This window comes from Thalassophryne amazonica, chromosome 3, assembly GCF_902500255.1.
Source record: "Thalassophryne amazonica chromosome 3, fThaAma1.1, whole genome shotgun sequence".
Classification (NCBI taxonomy): domain Eukaryota; kingdom Metazoa; phylum Chordata; class Actinopteri; order Batrachoidiformes; family Batrachoididae; genus Thalassophryne; species Thalassophryne amazonica.
This window is the reverse complement of record NC_047105.1, coordinates 18,826,800-18,843,404: the sequence shown is the minus strand read 5'-3', so window position 1 is coordinate 18,843,404 and position 16,605 is coordinate 18,826,800. Positions and strand designations below refer to the sequence as shown.

General features: G+C 42.4%; 1 long non-coding RNA gene across 1 annotated transcript; it reads left to right on the top strand.

The window, feature by feature from the left end:
• The first annotated feature begins 377 nt into the window (after positions 1-377).
• On the top strand, positions 378-16,393 carry LOC117506390. Its single transcript, XR_004559451.1, has 3 exons — positions 378-388; positions 12,215-12,221; positions 16,310-16,393. It is a non-coding gene; the product is annotated as an uncharacterized LOC117506390 (long non-coding RNA).
• The last annotated feature ends 212 nt before the right edge of the window (positions 16,394-16,605 follow it).

The window sequence follows — 16,605 nt, the reverse complement described above, 5'->3', positions numbered from 1 at the left end:
AGAGAAACTCACAGTAACGACCAGGTGGACGATAGATAATAACAAATAAAACTGGTTTTTGGGACTTCCAATTTGGATGGACAAGACTAAGAGTCAAGCTTTCAAATGAATTAAAGCTCTGTCTGGGTTTTGGATTAATTAATAAGCTGGAATAGAAGATTGCTGATAATCCTCCGCCTCGGCCCGTGCTACGAGCGTTCTGGCAGTTAGTGTGACTCGGGGGTGTTGACTCATTTAAACTAACATATTCATCCTGCTGTAACCAGGTTTCTGTAAGGCAGAATAAATCAATATGTTGATCAATTATTATATAATTTACTAGCAGGGACTTAGAAGAGAGAGACCTAATGTTTAATAGACCACATTTAACTGTTTAGTCTGTGGTGCAGTTGAAGGTGCTGTATTATTTTTTCTTTTTGAATTTTTATGCTTAAATAGATTTTTACTGGTTATTGGTGGTCTGGGAGCAGGCACCGTCTCTACGGGGATGGGGTAATGAGGGGATGGCAGGGGGAGAGAAGCTGCAGAGAGGTGTGTAAGACTACAACTCTGCTTCCTGGTCCCAACCCTGGATAGTCACGGTTTGGAGGATTTAAGAAAATTGGCCAGATTTCTAGAAATGAGAGCTGCTCCATCCAAAGTGGGATGGATGCTGTCTCTCCTAACAAGACCAGGTTTTCCCCAGAAGCTTTGCCAATTATCTATGAAGCCCACCTCATTTTTTGGACACCACTCAGACAGCCAGCAATTCAAGGAGAACATGTGGCTAAACATGTCACTCCCGGTCCGACTGGGGAGGGGCCCAGAGAAAACTACAGAGTCCGACATTGTTTTTGCAAAGTTACACACCGATTCAATGTTAATTTTAGTGACCTCCGATTGGCGTAACTGGGTGTCATTACTGCTGACGTGAATTAGAATTTTACCAAATTTACGCTTAGCCTTAGCCAGCAGTTTCAAATTTCCTTCAATGTCGCCTGCTCTGGCCCCAGGAAGACAATCGACTATGGTTCCTGGTGTCGCTAACTTCACATTTCTCAAAACAGAGTCGCCAATAACCAGAGTTTGATCCTCGTTGGGTGTGTCGCCGAGTCGGGAAAAACGGTTAGAAATGTGAACGGGTTGGCGGTGTACATGGTGCTTCTGTTTAGGGCTACGCTTCCTCCTCACAGTCACCCAGTCAGCCTGCTTTCCCGGCTGCTCAGGATCTGCTGGAAGGGAACTAACGGCGGCTAAGCTACCTTGGTCCGCACCGACTACAGGGGCCTGGCTAGTTATAGAATTTTCCATGGTGCGGAGCCGAGTCTCCAATTCACCCAGCCTGGCCTCCAAAGCTACGAATAAGCTACACTTATTACAAGCACCATTACTGCTAAAGGAGACCGAACATTTCACACCCAGACCAGAAAAGTGCGGGAGAGACAGGAGAAGCCGCCATGCTAAATCGGCTAAGAGCTAGTAGCTGCGCTAAGCTAGCGGATTCCTAAAAACACACAAAGTGAATAATGTGTAAATAATTTAGAGGTGATTCAGCAGAGGGAGTGCTTTAGTTAAGGCACGTGAAGATTACACTGTGAAACAAATCGTTATCTAGTTATCTAGATCAATCTAACTGCGCAGATTAAACAGCTAACAGATACAGCAAAATACATACAGCAGATACATTTGGACAAGCCAGCTTCATTTTGTTTTGGAACAAGGTGCTGTGGACTGATGAAACTAAAATTGAGTTACTTGGACATAACAAGGGGCAGTATGCATGGCGGAAAAAGAACACAGCATTCCAAGAAAAACACTTGCTACCTACAGTAAAATTTGGAGATGGTTCCATCATGCTGTGGGGCTGTATGGCCAGTGCAGGTCCTGGGAATCTTGTTAAAGTTGACGGTCACATGGATTCCAGTCAATATTAGCAGATTCTTGAGAACACTGTTCATGAATTAGTGACAAAGCTGAAGTTGCGGCAGAGCTGGATCTTTCAACAAGACAACGATCCTAAACACTGCTCAAAATCTACTAAGGCATTCATACAGAGGAACGAGTACAGCATTCTGGAATATCCATCTCAGTCCTCAGACCTGAATATTATTGAAAATCTGTGGTGTGGTGTGAAACCTGACATGTTTTGTAAAGAAGATTGGTCCAAAATACCTTCAACCAGAATCCAGACTCTCATTGGAACTTATAGGAAGCATTTAGAGGCTGTTATTTCTGCAAAAGGAGGATCTGCTAAATGTTTTTGGGTGCCTAAATTTATGCACCTGCCCAATTTTGTTTAAAGAATTATTGCACACTTTCTGTAAATCCTATAAACTTCATTTCACTTCTCAAATATCACTGTTTGTCTGCTATATATACGATATATTTATAACTGAAATTGTTGATCCAAACAACCAATGATCTATAAAGAAAAATCATGGAAATCATCAGGGGTTCCCAACCTTTTACATACAACTGTAAATGCATTAGTTAAAACCAATCTACTCACTTTTATTATTATTATTGGATTCATATGCAGCTGTTAAAAATCCACACCAGAAATTTTTGTTATTTAACCAAATTAGCACATGTACTTGTACCCAAATGAAAGGGAAAAGAAAAAAAATGATTGAATGCAAGTAAGTCTGTGTCAGTTATCATAGTGAGAAAACAAATGGCTCTTTAACCTTCGTTTTAAACAGTCCACAGAATCAGACTGTTTTACTGTATCTCAGTAGGTAAATTCTTGTTATTGTTGCTGTTGTTACTGTAGGGGATTTTCTGTTTGCTGAACCCCACCCGGTAGTTTTATGTGGTGGCAAAATCAATAACTGACAAGAGACAGACTTAAAAACCAGACATTGTATTAAAAAGATGCTGGCACTGATGAACAGTCACTAAGACAGCGCTAGGATCTTCCAGAAGCAAAATGTCACATGCACCGTTGCAAGTGAGAACCCCAACCTTAAGGCTATGCTGTTCTTAAGCCTGTACTTGACCTGCTCCCAGGTGGGCAGGTCTTTCCCTGCTGTGTGGGTCTGAGGAGCTGTGTGACTGACTGCAAATCGTGTTGCGTTGATGTGGTAAGCAGGTGACATGATTGCACTGTTATCTTCAAGCAGTATGTGTCATATCAAAACTTTATAATGAATGTGTTTGTGTCAGGGTGATAAGCAATAACAGAACATTTCATAGTGCCAAGGTTTGTCCCAAACAGAGATGAAGCACTTAGATTTATCAGTTTAGACTGTGCACAAATTATGCCATTTGGGCATGCATTATGACGGTATGTAAAGCAGTCAGGTCAAATCCAGTGTGTAACATTAAGCGGTCTGAGGACATTTGGACATGTGTCATGGAACATTCCAACATTACCCAGTACATTTTGCAGAGGAAATAGACTGCACAGTCCAGATCCTTCAAAATCAACTTCTTCATTATGTTAAATTAGCTTGAATCTAGTTGATCAGCTCTACTAAAGTTCACTTTTACAGTGATAGAGTTGATTTAACAGTATTTGCAGTGGGACCAAATGTCCTCTAGCAGAGTGTATTTTTACTCTGCACAAATGAAGGACTGTTTCCAGGAGTGTGGCACAGCGATCACGTCTACAAAGATTAAGAAGATGTAGTCTGTTGTCCCTGCTATGCTACAGAAATGACAGATAAGGTATTTGAAGCTTTGCTTGCTGTATTTTATTATGATTCTTCTTATTATTATTATATTTGATATTTTCTGGTGCTACAGCCTCCTGGTTGATTTGGTCCTGATATATTTTTGCAGTTAGCTCCCAAGCTGTTGCATGTATACATTGGTATAGAAAGTTTTACTGTCATCTTCGAAGTGTAATTTAAGTTTCCAAGCGGGAAGCTTTCTGCCCTGAGCAAAACATGTCTTGACCAAAATCGGCTCCTATGCCTTTTTAGCAGGACGTTTGAAGAAGGGCCTGTATTGTCAGTGTACATACCGACAACAAAATTTGTCCGCTATATTTAACCCATCCTAATAATAGTTAGACACGATGCAGGCACAGTCCGGCACACAAGTACCAATTATAGATGTAGACGCTGCATTGGTCAGAGGCAGAGGAAAGAGTAGACCCTAAATAAGCACATTTTTGATTGCTGGAGGAAGCCAAAGTGTCCGGAGGAAACCCACGCAGACATGGCGAGAACATGCAAATTCCACCCAGAAAGGATCAGGCGGGTATAGGGATGGGTATCGAGAACCGGTTCCTTTCGGGTATCGTTAAGAAATGATTCGATCCACCGACATCAATAAGCTTTGTGCTTAACGATTCTGTTATGGGTCCTTCAGAGTGGCCGTTGTTTTGGCGGGTGTTTGTCAGGAAAATGATCATTTCTCTCCATTGATTACAGACCCTGCAGCAGATCCTTAATCAACTTTTCTGCAGCGCGGCTTTGCTTTGAACCTTGAACCAATCGAAGCGTGGTTCGCAGATTGAAGCAATGCTTCGGTCGATTGCTTCGTTAATTTTTTTCTTTCGCTTAATTTCCCCCCGCTAAAACCCTAAAGAGCATACGTCTGTGAGTATTATTTACCTTTTCTATGTTAAACCGACCTGTTATGGTCTTCTGAAACAGTTGATAGATGTATTTTATAACTTAAAAACGGGAGCGATGCTAACGCGTTAGCATGTCTATGGCATTTTCAATGTTAAAAGTTAGCATTTAGCAATTGCAGCTGTCATCACGTTCGGGTGCATTTGTTTTCAAGTTGTAATATTCCTTAAATTTATTTTTGCTTATATATTAATAATCTAATGATTATTATATACAATTTTAGAGAAAGAGACAAAAAGAACCTGAATAGAAACACAACAGAAAATATATAATAGCAACTAACATAAATAAATAAATACATACAGAAATAAGTGTTTCCTGTGAACACCTAGTGACTCTCACACCTCCATTTCATCCCTGTCTTATTTAAGTTTAATGACAGTTTGTTTCGGTCAAACCATATTTTCAATTTGTTAATTTCTTCAGTGATTTCCTCCAGAACTATCTGCCAAACTAGAAAACTGCTGCATCCTTCTAAGAGCAGAATACTACTGGAATGAATTTGAATAAGGAAAGTTGTATTTTTTTTTTTCTCACCTAAATGGATGCTGCACTCACTCCAGTTTATTGTCTGGAATAGTCCCAGATTGCATTTCAGAGCTTCTAGAATTCAAACATTTTCGTGCAGGTGGTGTTGGGGGTAATTTTGGGTTTCAGCTTTTTTTGTTTTTCACCACTTTCATCACTGAATATGAGTCGTGATTCGCTTTTGTGCAGATTAAAGTTACTAACTGGGACTCCTGTCTCGTTGCGAGAAAGAAACAATAATCATCCTCCATTCTGTTCACACAGCTCCAAATGTTGCGCGGCTCTCTGACAAGTCAAGATAGAACGATAGAATTCAGTCTGAATAACTTCAAAGCGAAACACAGTTTTGTTTATTTTTATTTATGTCCAGAGATCAAGGATACTGTGTTGCAAGGATACTCAAGTGACTAATTTCATATTTATTTGCTTTAAGACTCAAGGAAATACATAGAAAACCTGTAAAGCCTACTTTTAGTACAAAATTCACGAGGTATCGATAAGGGAATCGATAAAGAATCGGATCGATAAGTAGAATCGATAATGGCATCGATATCGATAAAACCTTATCGATACCCATCCCTAGGCGGGTAGCAATCCCATGACCTTCTTGGTGTGAGGCATCAGTGCTAACCACTGAGCCACCGATGCTCTGAATCTGATGCAGAAAATACATAGTGACCAGTGCAGAGACTTTTTGGGACGACTTTGTCTCGGATGATGTGATGTGTGACCTTTGGTGGATGCAGTGGTTACTGCTATCAAACGGGCCACCTGCCAATTTTTTTTTTACTTCTTTTTTTGAAATTACCAGCTTACAAGCTCTTTTTTCTGTGTTTTTGAGCACCTGGTAGCAATGATTGTTCAAGTGAGACATTTATTATAACCAGTCTGACAGCTGAGTGCAGCGGCTGAGCAAAATTCAATACCACAATTCAATTACCATGTAATGTATTAACAAATCTGCGCATAAAGCATTTTCTTTGCCATCAAACAAGAAACATTTTGTTTGAGGTTTCACACAACTGGCAAAATATGTAATTCATCAAATGTGTTGGTTCAGTGAGTGTCCTTGAACTCGCTTGCTCTCTTCTCTGGGTAAGACTATCCTGCAAATGTCTGAAATACACAAATGAAATGATTGTTTCTGAAAGCCAGTGCTAGATTTCTGTGAAGGGTATTTTTTGGAGGCTGGTACACCTTTATTTGAAGACGTAGAAATGTAACAGTGAGACATCTATACAAAAAATTGGCAACAGGATGGGTCACATTTGGACTTTGTGTTGCTTGTGGAATGGAGCTCAACACAGTAAGACACTGATGTACTTTGAAGTTTTACTGTCCTGCTGAATAAAATGCATAAACATGCTCCCTGTGGTCCAGCTTTGAGAGAGAGGTCTTGCTGTACAAGGAATTTGTTTGCCTCCTTTGTGCTGCCGTGTTTTCTGATGTCCTATGCTGTCTTGGAATGAACAGTGGGACAGAAACTGACCTCGGCAGCAAAAGAAAATGGATCCAAGAAGTACAAATGAGAATTAGACTTAGGTTGAAGGCAGAGAACTCAGATTTGTTCAGCCTAGAGGTTGACTGATATATAGGTTTACCAATAATTTTGGCTGATATCAGCCCTTCATGGACATTTTACATACATTACATACATTATGTAGTTTGTCCAGCATAGGGCACTCTGTCGGCATTATTTACAATGCTATCAAGCATGGCTGGGACCCCCATCATCCTATAGTCACATTGTTTGCAACGCTCTTACTCACTCACGCATCTTCAACCACTTATCCAGGGCCAGGTCACGGATAGTTCCAACAGTTGGAGGGGAGGTGATGGTCTAGTGGTTAAGGTGTTTGGCTTGAGAACAGAAGATCCTCGGTTCAAATCCCCACCTGACTGGAAAATCATTAAGGGCCCTTGTGCAAGGTCCTTAATCCCCTATTGCTCCCGGTGTGTAGTGACCGCCTTGTATGGCAGCACCCTGACATCGGGGTGAATGTGAGGCATTATTGTAAAGTGCTTTGAGCGTCTGATGCAGATGGAAAAGCGCTATATAAATGCAGTCCATTTATGGAGGCAAAGCAACCAGCTGCCATTTTCAATGCAAGTGGGCATTTTACAGCGACGAGATAAGTAGTCAATATGCTGCCAGCTTGGCGGGAGAAGAATAGGTGAGAAGTCTATTTTATACAAATGCTAATTGATGTGAAACAGCAGCTGCAGTCTGAGTGAAGGCAGAAAGTTGTCAGTAATATTTATAGTTATTTGGAATAAAATTCATGTTTAATCTGTGGAATATCAATCCTTATTTACATTTCTATGACATCAGTGTTTAATACTGAAATATTGAATTGTTCAGAATCATTGCCAATTAATGTATATATTGGCAGATAACTCAAATATTTGTATCAGTAAGGTCGCACCCCTCCCCCCCAAAAAAATCCATATCTGTCGGGCTCTAGTTCAAGCATAATTCAGCTTTTCTTTGCTTTGGACACACACTCTTGTTACTTAATGCTACTGCAGCTTTTGACATGATTAGACCCCATATCTATTTTAGCATCTTTGGTGTGGTTAGCTGACATCATTCGAGAGAAAGTCCATCACAGCAGCTGCCACTCTCTCCGTACATTGACCATTGGGGCAATCAGGCTAAAAGTAGGTGTATCCACCCACATCCCACAGAGATGACTGGAAGTCTTTGGTACTAGGTCTCTTTTGAGGGCCCTTGGGTACCACTGGAATGAGTTTTGATCAAATGAGTGGTTTCTTTGAGAGACTGTTTTCAGCTTGGGGCTCCGGCAAGGATGGTCACATTCCTCCTCTCTCCTCTCCTCCTTTCTGTTCATTATCTCTGCTCTGACCTTCAAAGTCCCAGCTTCACCAGACTGTGAATTCTTCAAATTAAGATTTGGATTAACCATGGAATTGATCAGCTGGTCTCCCAATGCTATTGGCACCATTTTTTTCGAGAAGGAAATCAGGGCTGGGGGACCCTGCGTGCCCTGATGGAACCTACCTAGCGGGCTATGCTCTCGATGCCTGAGAGAATGGAGTGTGACATGCTTGGCTCCACTCTCTGTGGAAGAAGTTGAGGATTTATTTCTATTTGCTTTTATGGTGGGAAGTTTCGCGCTGAACTTGAACTTGCTCGTTCCCTGTGTGTGGATCGGCAGTTCTGGGTGGCTTTGCTTGAGCTGCTGCCCCCGCGACCCAACTCTGGATAAAGGGGAAGAAAATGGATGGATGGATGGTTTGGCACTGATTGGTTTGTGCGCTGCCCTGACCCACAGGAATATTAGCAAGACGGCTGCTTCCAGAATCTCGTCCCCTTGTCTGTCCGTCATGATTAATGAGTTGGGCAATGCTGTGTAATCTCAGTGGCATGAACTCTTGAACTCAAACGCAAAATGGATACCATCTTGGAGCATATCACAGCATTGCAAAGGAATGTGCTGCTGAGGACCGGAAAATATTCTTCATACATTTGGACTCTAGACGGTCAGAGGTGCAGTAAATGGAATTCTGTATCTCTCCGCCTAATATCAACATGGCAGCCATATCGGCTCCTGAAGGGCAAATACCCTGCTCTTCCCCCAGAAGGATCTACGGCCTTGGTGAAGGAATTCGGCTCCTCCTTCTCATCTATCTACCCCCCCCGCCTGCTGTTGCCTAGCAATGTCAGACTTTACACACACACGGACAGAAACTGACAGAAACTTAACTCATCTGCACACGACACGTCTCCCTCCCTCCATCTCTATTACACCCCCCCCCCCCATGTCTCTCCACTCCCCTCACACTGGCTTCCTCCCTGCCACCTCGAAGGCAGCGCGGTTTTTACTGCTGCAGCCTTCAACTCCCTAAGCTGGGTGGCGTGGGCCCCTCCTGCTGCAGCCTTCACCCACTTTGCCTCATTTTGGATGACGGACTGCTTCAAGTTTAGTGCACATAAACAATGTCAAATGTATATGTGTTGTCTTTAATTCTGATGTGTGCCATTATTACGGAAAACAAGTAATAATTGTGGATTAATTGCTGTATCTTGTCTGAGGTAATTGGAGTGTAAACATAATTTTGTTGTTGTTGCACTCATGTAATGACAATGACAATAAATCTCATCTCATCTCATTTACCTGATAAGTACCACTTGCATTATAAAGAAGTGTCAACTATGACATTTTGGCCATGTGGTGCATTTACCTGTGTATGATCCAGCACATAGGTGTTTCAGTGTTGAGGTCCCCAGCGACTGCAAAAGACCAAGGAGACAACGACTTTTCACTTGGTTGTCTGAGATGCATGGAAACTTTTAAAAGGTGGGTGTTTTATATCTAGCATCCAAGGTGGTTCTGTCTTGTTGTAGATGCCATGGTGCATGAATACCAGACTTGACTTGACCTGGTCTAGTTATTTCATAGCTGAATTGATGCATATCTGAATAATTAATGATTCCGATAAAATAACACTGTATCTGTATTTTCTCTCAGGAAATATGGGGTGATCTGTCAAACAGGTCAGGTCTGGATCCATCCCACCTATAGAGACTAACTATAGATCTGCTGTAGTCAGATGAAACGTGCATGTGTCCTTGGCCTTTTGTAGTTAATAGGGTCCTCAACACTGATGCACCCGCACTCAAAAAACTGATGCATTGGATGAACTCAATTCAATTATGGGCAGGATTTCCATCTAATAAACCCAACTAAATTAAATCACATTATCTTGCATGGATGTGTTTTATTTGAGTTGGGGCTACATATATTTATTAGATGGAAATCCTCCACACATAATTGAATTGAGTTCAGCCAATGAGCCATTTATGGTGTCTGTGTGCTAAATCATGCTCAGAGACATGTACCACATGGACAAAAAATGTCATATAGCTGACTTTCCCTCCTAATACAAGTTATGCACCTCATCTGAGTCTCTTGAAGTATGTATTATGCCTGCAGGGTGTAGATGTTCATTACAATCACACACTCCATGTGATTTCACTGCCTGACACCACTTAGAGCAGTGTGGAGAAATTTCTCAGTGAGTTCAGGTGCTGACGTACTCTGCAGGAATCAGAACTTGCACCTTAACAGCCCTTTCTAGAATCACTTTGTGATCACTACCTTAAGATTTGTGAGTTATGTTGTGGAACTGAAACACTTTTTTTTTTAAGACACACCAAAAAAAAAGTTTTCTTCCTATGTGGCATTCCCACTTAATCTGTGGAAAAGAAATAGAAAGCACCATGTTGGTAATCTGCAGTACACTTTCCAAAGCACAGATTGCAAGTGCATTTGCAGTGTGTTCAACTGCACTTTGCCCTTTACAGTGTGTAAGGTACGCCCAAATAAAGTGCAGGTTGTAAAGAAGCTGTATTTAGTCACTTTATTTGTAGACTGCACATGCATTGAGAAAATGTGTCTGTAATGTCAAAATAGTGGGCCATGTAAAGAAAAACTGTTGTACCAAGATTTTGTTAAGGGCCCTTTCACACATAGTGGTTGAATTGAGCATGAAGCAGGAATCGTATGCAGTACGTGTAAAATCGTAGCTGCCTCCAACGCCTGTTGCTACAACTATTTGCGCACACCAGCGGCTGAAAAACAGAGTGTGCATGGTGAGACACCATCAAACCCTCTCGTGGCAGGTGTCGGCCAAATTCCACCTGACACACATGAACATCTAACACTGCTCACTTGGCACTTAGAAAATGTGCGGTCATTCGTATTGCTTAAATTTTCATTGTTACGCAGATGATACCCAGCTTTATCTATCCATGAAGCCAGAGGACACACACCAATTAGCTAAACTGCAGGATTGTCTTACAGACATAAAGACATGGATGACCTCTAATTTCCTGCTTTTAAACTCAGATAAAACTGAAGTTATTGTACTTGGCCCCACAAATCTTAGAAACATGGTGTCTAACCAGATCCTTACTCTGGATGGCATTACCCTGACCTCTGGTAATACTGTGAGAAATCTTGGAGTCATTTTTGATCAGGATATGTCATTCAAAGCGCATGTTAAACAAATATGTAGGACTGCTTTTTTGCATTTATGCAATATCTCTAAAATTAGAAAGGTCTTGTCTCAGAGTGATGCTGAAAAACTAATTCATGCATTTATTTCCTCTAGGCTGGACTATTGTAATTCATTATTATCAGGTTGTCCTAAAAGTTCCCTAAAAAGCCTTCAGTTAATTCAAAATGCTGCAGCTAGAGTACTAATGGGGACTAGAAGGAGAGAGCATATCTCACCCATAATGGCCTCTCTTCATTGGCTTCCTGTTAATTCTAGAATAGAATTTAAAATTCGTCTTCTTACTTATAAGGTTTTGAATAATCAGGTCCCATCTTATCTTAGGGACCTCGTAGTACCATATCACCCCAATAGAGCGCTTCGCTCTCAGACTGCAGGCTTACTTGTAGTTCCTAGGGTTTGTAAGAGAAGAATGGGAGGCAGAGCCTTCAGCTTTCAGGCTCCTCTCCTGTGGAACCAGCTCCCAATTCAGATCAGGGAGACAGACACCTTCTCTACTTTTAAGATTAGGCTTAAAACTTTCCTTTTTGCTAAAGCTTATAGTTAGGGCTGGATCAGGTGACCCTGAACCATCCCTTAGTTATGCTGCTATAGATGTAGACTGCTGGGGGGTTCCCATGATGCACAGTTTCTTTCTCTTTTTGCTCTGTATGCACCACTCTGCATTTAATCATTAGTGATCGATCTCTGCTCTCCTCCACAGCATGTCTTTTTCCTGGTTCTCTCCCTCAGCCCCAACCAGTCCCAGCAGAAGACTGCCCCTCCCTGAGCCTGGTTCTGCTGGAGGTTTCTTCCTGTTAAAAGGGAGTTTTTCCTTCCCACTGTCACCAAGTGCTTGCTCACAGGGGGTCGTTTTGACCGTTGGGGTTTTACATAATTATTGTATGGCCTTGCCTTACAATATAAAGCGCCTTGGGGCAACTGTTTGTTGTGATTTGGCGCTATATATAAAAAAAAAATTGATTGTTTGATTGATTCGCATGACCACAGTCAGCAGACAATCACTTTCAAGCTGGATGTGAAATCTAAGTGCCCCCACAAGTGTGGCTTTGCAAAACAGCAACACACATGTGAGGTGCCAGAGTGTCGGTTCCTCCCGCACACACGTGCCATGCATGTGAACCGTGAGTGTATTGTGCTCCCCCACCCCCATCCGTAAACACGTGGAGTGCCGGGGTGGGGGGGAGCACACTTGCATGAGCTGCTGATATACAGTGAGGAAAATAAGTATTTGAACACCCTACGGTTTTGCAAGTTCTCCCACTTAGAAATCATGGAGGGGTCTGGAATTTTCATCTTAGGTGCATGTCCACTGTGAGAGACATAATCTAAAAAAAAAAAATCCGGAAATCACAATGTATGATTTTTTTTTTTTTTTATTTATTTGTATGTTACTGCTGCAAATAAGTATTTGAACACCTACCAACCAGCAAGAATTCTACCTCACACAGACCTGTTAATTTTTCTTTAAGAAGCCCTCTTATTCTGCACTCTTTACCTGTATTAATTGCACCTGTTTGAACTTGTTACCTGTATAAAAGACACCTGTTCACACACTCAATCAATCACACTCCAACCTGTCCACCGTAGCCAAGACCAAAGAGCTGTCGAAGGACACCAGGGACAAAACTGTAGACCTGCACAAGGCTGGGATGGACTACAGGACAACAGGCAAGTAGCTTGGTAGAAGACAACAACTGTTATTATTATTTATTAGAAAGTGGAAGAAACACAAGATGACTGTCAATCTCCCTCCGTCTGGGATTCCATGCAAGATCTCACTTTGTGGGGTAAGGATGATTCTGAGAAAGCTCAGAACTACACAGGAGGACCTGGTCAATGACCTGAAGAGAGCTGGGACCACAGTCACAAAGATTACATTAGTAACACATGATGCTGTCATGGTTTAAAATCCTGCAGGGCAGCAAGGTACCCCTGCTCAAGCCAGCACATGTCCAGGCCCGTTTGAAGTTCACCAGTGACCATCTGGATGATCCAGAGGAGGCATGGGAGAAGGTCATGTGGTCAGATGAGACCAGAATAGAGCTTTTTAGAATCAACTCCACTTACCATATTTAGAGGATGAGAACAACCCCAAGAAAACCATCCCAAATGTGAAGCATGGGGGTGGAAACATCATACTCTGGGGGTGCTCTTCTGCAAAGGGGACAGGACAACTGCACTGTATTGAAGGGAGGATGGATGGGGTCATGTATTGCAAGATTTTGGCAAACAACCTCCTTCCCTCAGTAAGACCATTGAAGATGGCTCATGGCTGGGTTTTCCAGGATGACAATGACCCCAAACACACAGCCAGGGCAACTAAGAAGGGGCTCCGTAAGAAGCATTTCAAGGTCTTGGAGTGGCCTGGCCAGTCTCCAGACCTGAACTCAATAGAAAATCTTTGGAGGGAGCTGAAACTCCAAACCTGAAAGATCTAGAGAAGATCTATATGGAGGAGTGGACAAAATCCCTGCTGCAGTGTGTGCAAACCTGGTCAAAAACTACAGGAAATGTTTGACCTCTGTAATTGCAAACAAAGGCTACTGTACCAAATATTAACATTGATTTTCACAGGTGTGCAAATACTTATTTGCAGCAGTAACATACAAATCATTTATTTAAAAAATCATACGTTGTGATTTCTGGATTTTTTTTAGATTATGTCTCTCACAGTGGACATGCACCTAAGATGAAAATTTCAGACCCCTCCATGATTTCTAAGGGGGATAACTTGCAAAATCGCAAGGTGTTCAAATACTTACTTTCCTCACTGTATGGATGTACAGATGGTGTGTTGGTGTGTGTACTGGACTGACAGGGTGTGTGTTTGCCAAAAGCTGCAGGTGTTGAGATCTCTGGTCCTAGACGTCACAGCTGCAGACCATGTTTTGACGGACATGCACGTGTGTGCTTGCTGTCCTCACTTGGAAATACATAAAAAACATATATATTGCTTTTGCTATGGGCTGGAGAGTGCACACATTGACAGGCTGTCCCAGCTGGAATGGAATACTTCATGTGGACACACAGCAGGCGATCTGAATGGCAAGTCTCTCTGACAGGACACATGTGTCCTGTGAGTGGCACACTGCAGGACCATATGACAAGCCAAAAGCAGCAGAATCAGCAGAAATATGCCCTAACAAACGCTGTTTGGTCAATTATCATGGTGCTTTCTCTCTTTAAAAAAATATACGAGGTCTCTTAGATAATAAACCGACCCTTTTATTTTTTTTTTAACTATATGGATTTGAATGACATGCGATTACACCAATCATGCTTGACCCCTCGTGCGCATGCGTGAGTTTTTTCACGCGTCGGTGACGTCATTTCCCTGTGGGCAGGCCTTGAGTGAGATGTGGTCCCGCCCTCTCGGCTGAATTCCTTTGTTTCACACGCTGCTCGAGACGGCGCGCGTTGCTTTATCAAAATTTTTTCTGGACCTGTGAGGAATATCCGAGTGGACACTATTCGAGAAATTAAGCTGGTTTTCTGTGAAAAGTTTAAGGGCTGATGAGAGATTATGGGGTGTTTCTGTCGGTGTAAGGACTTCCCACAGAGCGGGACGTCCTGCAGCGCTTCCAGGCGCTGTCGTCGGCCTGTTTCGAGCTGAAAACATCCTAATTTAAGGCTTAATTCACCCAGGACATCGTGAGAGAACAGAGAAGATTCAGAAGAGGCCGGCATGAGGAATTTATGCGGACATTCCACTGTTTAAGGACATTTTTTTAATGAAAGACGTACGCGCAAATTCGCCGAGTCGTTTCCGTGATGACTCGGCAAATCTGTGTGCGCCGCGACAGGAAAAACACCTCCGTGTTGAAAACCATTTGTAGAATTCAGGCGGCTTTTAATGGCTTTCAACAAGTGAGTAACTGAGAAATTGTTTAACAGCTTGGGCATGTTCCAACTTGCCCGTTAAGATTTCCAACGGAGGTGTTTTTCCTGCCGCGACCCCCCGCGGTCGGGTCCAGCCCGACATGCGACTCTGCCCGCACGTTCTTTCATTACAAAATGACCGTTAACAATGGAATGTCCGAATAAACTCCTCATGCCGACTTCTTCTGAAAGTTCTCTGTTCTCTGACGACTTACTGCGTCAACAGAGCCTGAAATGTGGAAGTTTTCAACTTGAAACGGCGAGACGCTGCCGCCTCGAAGCGCAGATCGCCGTCAGGCGCCGTGGACCGTCCTTAAAGCGACACTACCAGACCAAAATCTCTCATCAGCCGTTAAAATTTTTACCGAAAACCAGCTGAATTTATTGAATGGTGTCCACTCAGTTGTGCCTTACAGTTTTGAAAATTTTTTTATCAAACAAAGCAACAGTCTCTGAGCCATTCCTAAACAATGAAAAAAATCGACGAGTGGGTGGACGACTCCTCACTCAAAGACTGCCCACAGGCGAATGACGTAACCGACAGGCGTGAAAAAACTCTTGCATGCCCACGAGGGTTCAAGCATGTCTGATGTAATCACACGTGATTCAAATCCATGTGGTTTTTGAAAAAAATAATAAGGTCGGATACTTTTCTAATAGACCTCGTATATATTTATCTTCTTGTTGATTTTAGCCATTTCACACTCCTAAGAAAGGGATTGTATAGGGCAGTGGTAAAGTTTCCGTCTGGTAATCAAAGCTTTTGTAAATTGCAGGTTTGAATCCTGTGAGTGGCATTTATTTTTTATTTATCCAGGGTTATTTAACCACGGGGTTCTGTATTGTGTCCCCTTTTATTTATTATTTATGTCAACACAGTGATATTCACTAATTATACAGCTGGTATTTATTTTATTGTTCTCCACTGGCATTTATTTTATTGTTCTCCACATCAGGGGCGCGATGTGGTGCACCACGTCCCAGCTCCTCTCACTGTGTTCCTGCTTGCACAGCACCATTGTGTGCACGATACTGTCACAGCGGGTTCGTTCACGCCTGCCCATATGCTCGATGTTTTCGTGGTTCGCTCATACGAGCTGTTCCGCTGTGATTCTCCCTGATTTGTACTTATTCCTACTATGCGAAGGGGCCCTAATATATGGTTTACTTACTTTCTGCTGAGTGCCTGAGTTTGAAATTGTCCTGGATCAAGACTGAGAGCAAGGATTTCAATGACGTCCTGATCTTGGTCATCAGAAGTGTCTCATTCGGTTTTTCCATCAAAACATCCCAAGACACTGTAGAGACGATCACTTATCTCAGCACTGACATTCATGCCTCTTGGTCCTCGACCTTTGAGATGAAGAGACACCTGGGAAGAGTTTGTGGACTTGTGAAGTTGCTGGGCAGAGGTGTTTAACGATTCAGGAGAATGACGGTCCAAGTTTTTGTGCCCCTGCTGCTTCCTTTCTGACTCTACATTTGTGAGACTGGGATGCCAACCTGTGACCGACAGCAATAACTGGTATTTGGTCATTTCAGAGGATCCTTGGATAGACCTGGAATGATTTTGTGTACAACAAACTGTGGC